The sequence below is a fragment of the Arachis duranensis genome, chromosome 5 (genome assembly GCF_000817695.3).
Source record: "Arachis duranensis cultivar V14167 chromosome 5, aradu.V14167.gnm2.J7QH, whole genome shotgun sequence".
Classification (NCBI taxonomy): domain Eukaryota; kingdom Viridiplantae; phylum Streptophyta; class Magnoliopsida; order Fabales; family Fabaceae; genus Arachis; species Arachis duranensis.
Window position 1 is genome coordinate 74089262 of NC_029776.3, and position 12341 is coordinate 74101602.

A 12341-nucleotide genomic window follows, 5' to 3' on the forward strand; every position below is an offset into this window, starting at 1 on the left:
TTTTGGTCGCCTTTTAGGGTAGCGATTCCTTTTGCGGTAGGGAACTTTATACAGAGGTGTGGGGTCGAGACTATAGCTGCCAGTCTGTTTAGTGTTGGTCGCCCAATGAGGGCATTGTATGCTGAAGTGACGTCGACTATAATGTAGTCGATGCTTAATGTTTTAGATTGCTCGCCTTTTCCGAAGGTAGTGTGTAGCGAGATGTATCCTAAGGGATGGATCGGGGTATCTCCTAGCCCAAATAGGTCGGTGGGATAGGCCTTTAATTCTTTTTCTTCAAGTCCGAGCTTGTCGAAGGCCGTTTTGAAAAGGATATCTGCTGAGCTTCCCTGGTCAATCAGGGTTCGATGTAAGTTGGCGTTTGCTAGGATAATGGTGATTACCATTGGATCGTCGTGCCCGGGTATTATCCCTTGAGCATCTTCTCGGGTACACGAGATAGTAGGTAGTTCGGGCAGGGGACTGTCTTCTCGGACGTGGTAGACTTCTTTGAGGTGTCTTTTTCGCGAGGATCTGGATGTTCCTCCGCCTGCAAAACCTCCATTTATCATGTGAACGTGCCTTTCAGGGGTTCGCGGGATTTGCTCGGCCCGATCTTCGTTATCTCCCCGCCTTCTCTTCCTGGTCTCTTCTCCTTTCTCTGCTATGTATCTGTCGAGTTTTCCTTCTCTGGCTAGCTTTTCTATAACATTTTTTAGGTCGTAGCAGTCGTTAGTAGAATGACCGTAGAGCTTGTGATATTCACAGTATTCGGACCGATCTCTCCCCGCTCTCTTGTGCTTCAGCGGTCGGGGCGGGGGGATCTTCTCGGTGTGGCATACTTCTCTGTAGACGTCTACCAGGGAGACTCGGAGGGGGGTGTAGTTGTGGTACTTCCGTGGCTTGTCCGAGTTGGGTTCTTCTTTCTTTTTCTGTTCCCGATCTCGATCTCGGAGTGGGTAGTTTGATTCCTTCCTAGAAGAGTCTCTTAGCTGGGAGGTTTCCTCCATGTTGATATATTTTTCTGCCCGCTCCTGCACCTCGTATAGGGAGGTCGGGTATCGTTTGGATAGGGACTGGCTAAACGGTCCCTCGAGTAGACTGGGAGCATGTTTTGTCTTGTCTTCTTGAATGGAGAACCTTGTTAGGAATTTTTTGGTTAGGTCCTCGAAGCTGGTGATTGATCTTGGTGGCAGGTTGTCGAACCACTTCATGGCTGATTTGGTGAGAGTGGTGGGGAAGGCTTTGCACCGAATCGCGTCGGAGGCGTCGACTAGGTACATTCTGCTTCTGAAGTTGCTGAGGTGGTGACTTGGATCGGTGGTGCCGTCGTAAAGATCCATATCGGGTGGTTTGAAGTTCCGCGGTACCTTCTCCTTCATGATCTCTTGCGTGAAGGGATCATGGTTACCTTCGAGGGTGGTGCCGCGAGGATCATGGTTGCATTCGGGGGTGGTGCCGCGTTCTGTCCGGTCTTTTAGATTGGCCTCTATTTTCCGTAGTTTTTCTTCTAATTCTCTGCGCTTTCGAGCCTCCCTTCTCAGATCTTGTTCAGTTTCTTTCTTCTTTTTTATGTCCTCTTCGAGTTGTTTCAGTCGGTTTTGTTGTGCCCGAACTGCTTCCAAAATTTCTGAGCTCTTTTCTTTTTCGGAATTTTGTGGATCTTTGTTTGGGAGTGATGTTTTTGGGCGATTCTGTTTGTTTCCTCCTGGAGTGCGTGGCGATAGAGGGCTGTCCGGTCGTTCTCCGGTGTCAACTTCGTCCTCTTGTTCTGATGTGGCGTGGCCATTGTTGAGAGGGTCGTCCGCCATGGTAAAGGGATGACTTCCAGGTCCCCGGCAACGGCGCCAATGTTCCGAGGGTTACCTGAAACGTGTAGCTCGGTCGTTTTGGAGAAGTCCCGAGGTGGGGGGACTGATGACCCGAGCTTGATATGTAGAGTGGTTGGTGGTTGTACCTGCAATGACACTCCGATGCTTAAGTTAGCATGGGTCCAAGCAGATATGTGTAGAATGTGGAATGAATGCCATACCTGGGTGTTCCAGTGTATTTATAGTAGTTGGCCGTGATCTTCCCTGGATAAGATATTCTTATCTTATCTTATCTTTTGGGAGTTTTATCTCTATCTTTTGTGGAACCGCCTTTTCTAGGCCTTTTCGGCCTTTAGGTTTTGGGCTGCGTTCCTTTTGATGGGCCTTCCTTGCTTTATGGTCCGAGGTCCGACCTTTAGGTGTGGGCCTTAGGGTGAGGTCGGACCTTCTATGAACTTGCCGAGTTGGGGAGCTCGGTCAGGGTATGAACACCCACTATAGACTATTATATATCTTTGGAAAGATCTGAATGTCAGCTTTCTAACGCAACTAGAATCACCTCAATTAGATCTCTGTAACTCAAGTTATGCTCCTTTGAAGTGGACATGGTCGCTGGCATAGTCGCTAGCGTTAATGGAAAACGTGAGTCACGTTAACGCTAGCGACTAGCGTTAATGGAAAACATGAGTCACAATAACGCTAGCGATCAGGGGCTCAAACTTAATGTCCACCCCATACTATTATATATTGTTGGAAAGCTCTGGATGTCTACTTTCCAACGCTACTAAAAGCGCATCATTTGGAGCTCTACAGCTCGAGTTATACTTCTTGGAAGGGGAAGAGGTCAATTGGCCATACTACAGGTTGATACCATGTTCATCTTTGCACTTTCGGGGCAGGTTTCTCCCTTTCATTCCATGTTAACTACCACGTTTAGTTAACGTGGCTGTTAACGTGGGTCTTTTTTCTTCGAAAACGTTAGTGGTGTTCACCTTTTCCACTAACGTTGGCATCTTCCTTTCCTTCCACGTTAACTACCACGTTAATGTAGTTAACGTGGCTGTTAACGTGGGTCTTCTTTGCTTCAAAAACGTTAGTGGCGTTCACCTTTTCCGCTAACGTTGGCTTATACCCCTTTCTTCAAAGTTAATGCCACTAACTTTTCTCACTAACGTTGGGGCTTTCCTTCCTTCCACGTTAGTGCCCACGTTAGTGTAACTATCGTAGCCACTAACGTGGCTCTTCTCTTCTTCTTTTGGCCTGAAATCAATCAAACAAAGTGCATCAAAGTCTTGCTCTTAATCATGGGATCATGCATCATCCAATTTATCATTCAATTTATGCATAATTCTCATGAAATCATTCAAAATTTACAATTTTTGCTTGAATCATGGTATGATTGCATTTTCAACCAAATACTTGCTTATTTCCTAAGAAAATGCATGAAACCAACCAAAAGCATACAAAAAATGGCTAGTAAAACTAGCTAAGATGCCCTGGCATCAGACGGGCACCAAGAAGGGCAAGGAGAAAGCTACCCCCAAATCCACAGCAAGGAAAGGAACTAAAAGAGCATTAGTGACAGAGCCATCTTCAACTGCAGTTAAGCCCTCAACAAAAAGAATCAAAAGGATGATAAAGGTCGATGAAAAAGAGAAAGCCTTCCCAGCAAAGGACACTGCACGATTTTCCGATAGTTACTGTGAGCAGATGTTCCCCATTCTGGCAGCTCGGAATTACAACAACGAACACCTTCTTATCCTTGCACCTCGTATTGCCAACTTTGTTTAGCTACAAACTGCACAAAGACATTGGGATTCCTACAGAGACAACCACGACAGGTTAACCTTTCTTGGGTAGTTGAGTTCTACTCCAATTTCCACCTGCCGACCCTGTAGTCTGTTTATGTCTGTCAGAGACAAGTCTCCATTACAGAAGAGGCCATTCAACGAGCCCTAGATCTTCCCCCTACTCCAAAAGGATTGGACCCATTTCAAGAAGCCACACTCAAGCGCTAGGAGTACAAATTTGACTAGGACGTTGTTCTTAGAGTTATCGCACAACCTGGCAGCAAATGGATCTTCAGATACCATCGTTCCCGTCCTAAGGGGATCTCGGCTTCCGCACTCACCTTAGAGTCTCATGTATGGGCACATATTATGTCCCATTACGTCTTTTCGAGCACTCATGAGTCCTCCTTCACCGCAGACATAGCTGTTCTACTATGGTGCATCCTCACAGACCAACCACTAAATCTACCAAGACACATCCGGAATGCTTTGGGACACGTGCAAATCCCGGGCAACCTTCCTTTCCTTCCACGGGATGATCAGTACATCCGTAACGAGAGATATCTCAGGCCACAACTTGCCACTACCAGCCAGTCCACAGAAGATGCTGCAGACATTCCACCATCTACTAGTCAGCTGCTGCATCAAATACTGAAGAGGTTGGGCCAACAAGACTAGAAAGCAAAGCTACGAGAGTGCCGCAACCACCGTCGATTCAAATACCTCAAGGAGCTACTCACAGGCAACCACAGACCTAACGAGGACCCAGGCACTCCGGACTCTACTACCTTTACCAGCACAGGGAGTCATGACGGTCCCGACTGTGGAGATAATGCCACCAGCCCATCCTTGTTCCTGACAGATGGCACCAAGGACGGTGCAAAGCCTTAAGTGTGGGGAGGTCGGTCAGTACCTAACTTCCAGAGGTAATTCTTCCCCCTAACACCAACTTATTTTTCTTTAGAATAGGATAGATTGCATATTAGTAGGTTAATTGCATGCATGTTCTACATGAGACAATAAGTTTCTTTTAAGACCATATATTTTTCGAAAATTTCACTAATTTAGATCAAAACATTTATGTTAAATTTGTTTGAAATTAAAATTGGAATAGGATTTTTTTAGCGAAAAGAACACACAACCCGTGAGACTTTGAGCCTAAATCCATGGTTACACTATTTAACCATAAACATTTTTTTTCTCATGTGTTTTCTTCTCTATGATTGTAATCTGAATTTTGTTTTATCCTATATGTCCAATGTTAATATGTTATGTGCATGCATATGATTTAGGCCATTGTTTGTTTAGCTCACATATCCCAAATAAGCCAACCCTTTTAATTACCTTTGTTAACCACTTTGAGCCATTGTTAATCCCATTTATTCTATATTTTACCACATTACTAGCCTTAAGTAGAAAAATAATGAAAAATCCCAATTGAGTCTTTAGTTAGCTTAAGATAGAATGTGTTTACTAAGTATGGGAAAATTGTGGGAATAAAGGGTAATAGGAGAATATGTCATGATGAAATAAAGGGAAATTGGGTACCTATTCATGTGACGCGCTCACGTGCCTGACACGACCGCGCGGATTGGAAGCTGCACGAACGACGCGAATGCGTGGACAACGCGCACGCGTGGTATGAGAAACGCTGAGTGATGCGAACGCGTGGACGACGTGACCGTGTGACGTGCACGATCTGCGAAATTTCAGAAGTTGCTGGCATAGTTTCTGGGCCGCATTTCAACCCAGTTTTCGGCCCAGAAACACAGATTAGAGCCAGGAAACATGCAGAGACAAAACAACAATTCATTCCACACAATTTTAAGTTTTTAGATCTGAATTTACTCCTCCCCTAGGTTTCTGACATGACCATTCATAAATTAGGATTTTGAAGAATTTTGGCTTTAGCTTTGAGAAGAGTCTATCTCTGGTACTAGTCATTATAGTTTGTTATTTACTTTTCATTTACTCTTCCATATTCTTAATTTGTCCAGAGTTGACATTGGATTATTTCTCATAGTTTATTAATACAAGACAATTTCTACTTTTAATTAATCTCTTTCATTATTATTTGTTATGTATTCTCTTATTTCTCCCATTGATTTTGTGAAGTCTACAATTACGATTATGGAGTAGTTCCCCAACTTGATTGGGAGATGATTAAAAGGAGAACCTTGAGTTAGAATACTCAAGAGTTCAATTGTAATTGGTTCATTGTTGGTTGGCTTATTAGTTACTAACTCTAATCCTTCCCAAGGGAGAGGATTAGGACTTGTGAATAGAAGTTGACTTTTAGTTTGACTTTCCTTCATTCGTTGAGGGTTAACTAAATGTAAACAATGACTAATTATTAATTGCTCTTGATAAAATCCTAAAAAGGATAAAACTTCCAATTAATCTTCTCCCGGTCAAGATTTTACTTATGTCATATAAATTCTCCAATTTAATTTTCTGTTCATTAAATTCAAAACCCCTTTTGAAAACCTCTGATTGATAAAATAGCACATCTTCCTGCAACTTGTTGGGAGACGACCTGGGACTGATACTCCCAGTATTTTATTTCTAAAATTTGTGACAACCCTTTTCTAAATTGACAAGTGGATTTTCGCCGGTTAAGAACTGTACTCGCAATGCCATTTCTCTAATTAATTCTTAATCTGCCAACTTCCGCTCACGTCATTCCCTTCTGACAATGGGGCATCTGAATCCGAGATTGAAATCTTTGTGGTATAGGCTAGAATCCATTGGCAGCATTCTTGAGATCCAGAAAGTCTAAACCTTGTCTGTGGTTTTTTGAGTAGGATCTGGGATGGGATGACTATGACGAGCTTCAAACTCGCGACTGTAGGGCGTGGTGACAGACGCAAAAGGATAGTAAATCATATTCCTACACGATCGAGAACCAACAGCTGATTAGCCATACGATATCTGCGCATGGTATTTTTCATCCGAGACGAGAAATCCGACAATTTATTAGCCGTACAGAAACCGTAGAGGACCATTTTCACTGAGAGGACAGGAAGTAGCCATTGACAACGGTGACATCTAACATATAGATTGCCATAGAAAGGAGTATGAAGGATTGGATGAAGGCAATAGGAAAGCAGAGATTCAGAAGGAACAACGCATCTCCAAATACTTATCTGAAATTCCCACCAATGAATTACATAAGTATCTCTATCTTTATTTTATGTTTATTTATATTTTAATTATAAAAACTCCATAACCATTTGAATCCGCCTGACTGAGATTTACAAGATGACCATAACTTGCTTCAAGCCGACAATCTCCGTGGGATCGACCTTACTCACATAAGGTTTATTACTTGGATGACCCACTGCACTTGCTGGTTAGTTGTGCAAAGTTGTGACAAAGAGTTGAGATTACAATTGTGCGTACCAATTTGTTGGCACCATTGAGATCACAATTTCGTGCACCAGGGATGCTATAGGAGGCTAACACCATCTAAGGCTTACATAGAAATTCAAGATCTAAACCCCCTTCTGGTAGTGAATAGATCGATTAAGCATGGAAGTTATCTCTTGGCTACAACAAGAGGATTGATAAGAAGAAGAATTTTATTCATTCATTTGAATTACAATAGAGCTCCACCCCCTAATGATGTGGGGTTTAGTTCATCATTGCTCATAAAAGTCAAAGAGAAAAAAAAAGTACATGAAAGTAACTAAGTACAAAAAGAAGAAAATGATGCAAAGTTTCCCAATTAGGGTCCCCCTTCTTCCTAGCCTACTTTTGAGTTCAAAAACTCTCCTATATATACACTCCTCAAAGCAGTCTTCAAGTACTTGGATGTGGGCTTTGGCCTTGGTTGAAGCAGGTTAGGAGTGGCTCTTTCTGAAGCTAGACCAAGTGTTAACTCACTAACGTTCTCATACTTGCATGAGGCACCTTGGAAATGGAAGTTGGCACTGGCGTTAACACCACCGTTAGCGCACTAATGGTGGAACTAACATTGCTTTCAAAGTCCACTGGAGCGTTGCCACTGGTGTCAGCACACTAACGGTGCCAGCAACGTTCTCCTTATTGTGCGTACGCACAATGCCTCATGCATACGCACACTAGCAAATTTTCCCTTTGTGCGTATGCACAATGCTCCATGCGTACGCACACTAGCAAATTTTTCCTTTGTGCGTACGCACAATGCTCCATGCATATGCACACTAGCAATTTTTCCAGCTTCAACTTAGGAATTTGTTGAAGATATTGGTGTGCTAACTTGAGGTAACGTTAGCATACTAACATTGGCACCTCTCCTTGTGTGATAACGTTGGTGAGCTAACATGGCCCACCAACATTGCTTCTCATCCTTGGCAACATTAGTGGCAACATTAGTGAGCCAACTTAGGCCACTAACATTGCTTCCTTCTTCCTTGTTGTAACGTTAGTGGGTCAACTTTGGCCACTAACGTTTCCTTCTCCTCCTTTGCAATGTTAGTACTGGCATTAGTGGGCTAACTTGGCCACTAATGCCAGCTTCCCCTCGTAGAGCCAACGTTAACCATAACGTTAGTGGACCAACTTGGCCACTAATTCTATGGTCTCTGCTTCTTCTCTGCTTCTCCTTTACTTCTCCTTACCTATTATCAACCAAACAATTGTATCAAAGCTTTGCCATAATCACAAGATAATGTATCATTCATTGCATCAAGTAATTCTTGCATCAAGTAATTCTTGCATCAATCTCATGAAAATGTTTATAATTCACAATGTATGATTGAATCAAGACATGCATACATTACTCATCCAAATGCTTGCTTAGTGCCTAAGAAAGTGCATGAAACAAAGTAAAAACTAATGAAAATGGCTTGTGAAACTAGCCAAAGATGCCTAGGCATCAATGGTTTCTCAACACCAAACTTAGATTTGGTGTTTGGGGGCTCTATATAGCTCTTTCCCATAATTGGAGAACTAGCTCTCCCTTTACCACATCAATTATGGCATTGGTAGTGGCTAGAAAGGGTCTTCCAAGGATGATAGATTCATCCTCATCCTCTCTGGTATCTAAGATTATAAAATCTACAAGGATGTAAAAATTTTCAACCTTTACTAAAACATCTTCCACCAGACCATATGCTTTTTTCAGTGACTTGTTTTCCATCTCTAATAAGATCCTTGCAGCTTGCACCTCAAAGATTCCCAGCCTTTCCATTGCAGAGAGAGGCATGAGGTTTATGCTTGACCCTAGGTCGCACAAAGCCTTCTCAAAGGTAATTGTTCTTATTGTGCAAGGAAATAGGAAGCACCGAGATCTGGCAGCTTTTTGGGTAGTTTCTCCTGAACCAAGGCATTGAGTTCCTTGGTGAACACTGGAGGTTCTTCCTGCAACGTCTTTGTTCCAAACAGTTTGGTATTCAGCTTCATCAGAATCCCTTGTTTTTTCTTCCTCTTCAAAATCCATAATCTGCAACAAGGCATCTGATGTATGGCCTTGGAATGTTATCTAGCAACATTTGTTTTTTCCTCCTTCATCAACATTTGAGGCAACGTTGGTGAGCCAACTTTGGCCACCAATGTTGCTTCCTACTCCTCTTAGCAACATTTGAGGCAACGTTGGTGAGCCAACTTTGGCCACTAACATTGCTTCCTTTACTTCTTCCTTGCTCTTCCTCTTCTTCTCTTCACTTATCATTAACCAAACAAATACATCAAACTCTTGCCATAATCACAAGATTTGGCATCATTCATAGCATTAAGTAAATCTTGCATAAATCTCATGAAAATGCACATAATTAACCATGTTTGATTGAATCAAGATATGCATGCAATTCTCATCCAAATACTTACTTATTTCTAAAGAAAGTGCATGAAACCAAATGAAAACAACTGAAAAAGGCTTGTGAAACTAGTCTAAGATGCCTAGCCATCAGTTGCCAAGAAATTGGGATCCAATCAATTACAATCCGCCATAGATCTACTCATATGATTGAGAATGAAGTTGAGACCCATTTGATTCCTGATGGATTATGATATCTCTGATCCCTAATGGATCTTTCTCTTTGATTTTCTTCAATTTAGATTGCCTTGAATTTACTTTAATTGCTTTGATTTACTACTTCCTTAATTCCCATCACCCAAGACCCCTTTACGTTTCACGCAATTTACTTTCTTGCACCATTTACATTTGTGCCTTTACTTTCTTGCAATTTAAGATTCGGCCCATTTACATTTCTTGCACTTTAAGCTTTTGCCCATTTACTTTTCAGCATTTAATTCTCTAGTCCTTTACTTTCTAGCATTTATATTTCCAATACTTTACATTTTGCTGCTCTACTTTCATTGTGAATTTATTTTCTGCTCATCTAATTTCACCAAACTCCTTTCAATATTAGCTTGACTAGACTTATCACCCAAGTAAAATTGCTTGATCCATCAATCCATGTGGATCGACCACACTCATGTGAGTTTTACTATTTGATGCGACCTGGTATACTTGTCGATAGTTAATGCGGATGTAACTTTTCCGTCATCAACAAGTCAATGAAAAAGGCATATGGTCTGGTAGAGGATGTCTTAGTAAAGGTCGAGAACCTTTACATCTTTGCAGATTTCATAATCTTCGATACTACAGAGGACGAGGAAGAATCTATCATCCTTGGAAGACCTTTTCTAGCCACTGCCAATGCCATCATTGATGTGGCAAAAGGAGAGCTAGTCCTACAATTGCAAGAGGACTGTATCTTATTCAAGATACCTAACCCTAACTCTCCTGCTGACAAAAGAGAGACAATTGTGTAATACTTAGTGTTACAACCCTCTCTCTCAGTACAAAGCTATACAGAGCCCCAGATATCAATTCTAAGTTTGGTGTTGGGTAGCCATCATCATGCACTGAGAACACTAATATTAAGAAGGTACCCAAAGGCTAGAGGGATAAGAAAATCCCCACTAAAGAAGTTCACTGTAAGGGGAGAAATTATGAGCCCCTATTGATGAGCGGATATTTTATACGCTTTTTGACATCATTTTCATATAGTTTTTAGTAGTTTTTATTTAATTTTTATATGTTTTAGTGTTAAATTCACATTTTTGGATTCTACCATGAGTTTTTGGGTTTTTAGGCAATTTCAGGTATTTTCTGGTTGAAATTGAGGAGCTAGAGCAGAAGTCTGATTCAGAGACAGAGAAAGCACTGCAGATGCTGTCCATATCTGACCTGCCTACACTTGGAAGAGCTTTTCTAGAGTCGTATAAGTCCAAATGGAGCACTCTCAAAAACTATGGAAAGCTGACTTCCAGAGCATTCCAGCATCATATAATAGTCTATACTTTGCTTCAGATTAGAAGGCCCAAAACTAGCGTCTAACGCCCGCTTCCTGCCCCCTTCCTGGCGTCCAGCGCCCAAAGAGCAGAGACCAATGTACAAATGCCCAGAGAGGACCCCCTGGATGGCTTCCACACCCAAGGAGCCTCTTAGTATATGGATCTCATCAAACCTCAGCCCAAACACTCACCAAGTGGTCCCGGAAGTGAATTTTAGCACTACATAGACTACTTTTCCCTTACTAGTCTTTTGTTTAGTATTTAAAATGTATTTTTCATAATCATTAGGGAACATCATGAGACATCATACACCATTCAGCCCTATTTTCATTTTATCATTGTATTTTACTTCAGCATGAGTTTCGAAACCTCCTAGGTTGAGGGGAGGAGCCCTGCTGAGTCCTATGAATTAATAAAAGTATTACTGTTTCTTCTTCGATATGTGTTTGATTTATCTCTAAGATGTATATCCCGATCTTCATCATGGTGAATAAGATTATCTAACCAATTAGCACTGTTCATCACATTAAGATGAACGTGCCTGACAAACACCCGCGTCTACTTAGGTTCGTGTGAGTACCTGGAAGAAAAGCACGAGCCAACAGCTATGTTTATACATCTCTCAGACAGTTAATCCATGAATACGTTGGGGACTTCTCGAGACACCAGTTCAGCCAATTTCCAGGGAGATTAGGGTCTCCGTGGTCTAGGCTAAAATCAAAAGAAGCAGCATTCTCTGATCCAGAAGATTCGACCATGTCTGTGGCGTTTTGAGTAGGATCACCCGGAGAATGACTTGCTTAGCGCTTCACCCTCCGTTGGATTGAATGACCATGGCCAATGGTGTTCAATCTGTAGCTGAGGAGATCAATGACCATAGAAAATGGCTTTGATCATTTACAACCTGCCATAGAAGAAGATCATTCACAAGCAAAGAAGACAGTAGTACCAGAGTTAATTCAGAAAGACAAAGCAACTCCAACTCTAAACTTTATTCCCATTATATAATTCCTATTATTTAATCCAATTGGTTTTATCCCTTTCAAGCATTTATGACATATAATCATTCAACATACAATCAACAATCTTCTGATTCTGCCTGACTAAGACCTGTAAGACACCCACAGCTTACTTCAAGCCACAATCCTCGTGGGATCGACCCTGACTCGCTCAGGTATTACTTGGACGACCCAGTGCACTTGCTGGTACTACTGTTGTATAAAAAGATGTGGGGTTTTGCGTACACGTGCACCACCTATCCATCTGCGTAAGGAGCTAACCCTCAAGGCATTAAAGAAGCGCTTGATAGGAGGCAACCCAATCATAGTTAGTTATTTCTATTTTTCTTTAAGTTTATTTTACATAATTATTTCCTTAAGTTTGTGATCTTGTGCAGTAGTGAGAACAGGAACAGAGACAGTCAAAACTGGAAACAGAACACCCTGGAGCAGGTACCTTGCTGGCATTGAACCCAAAT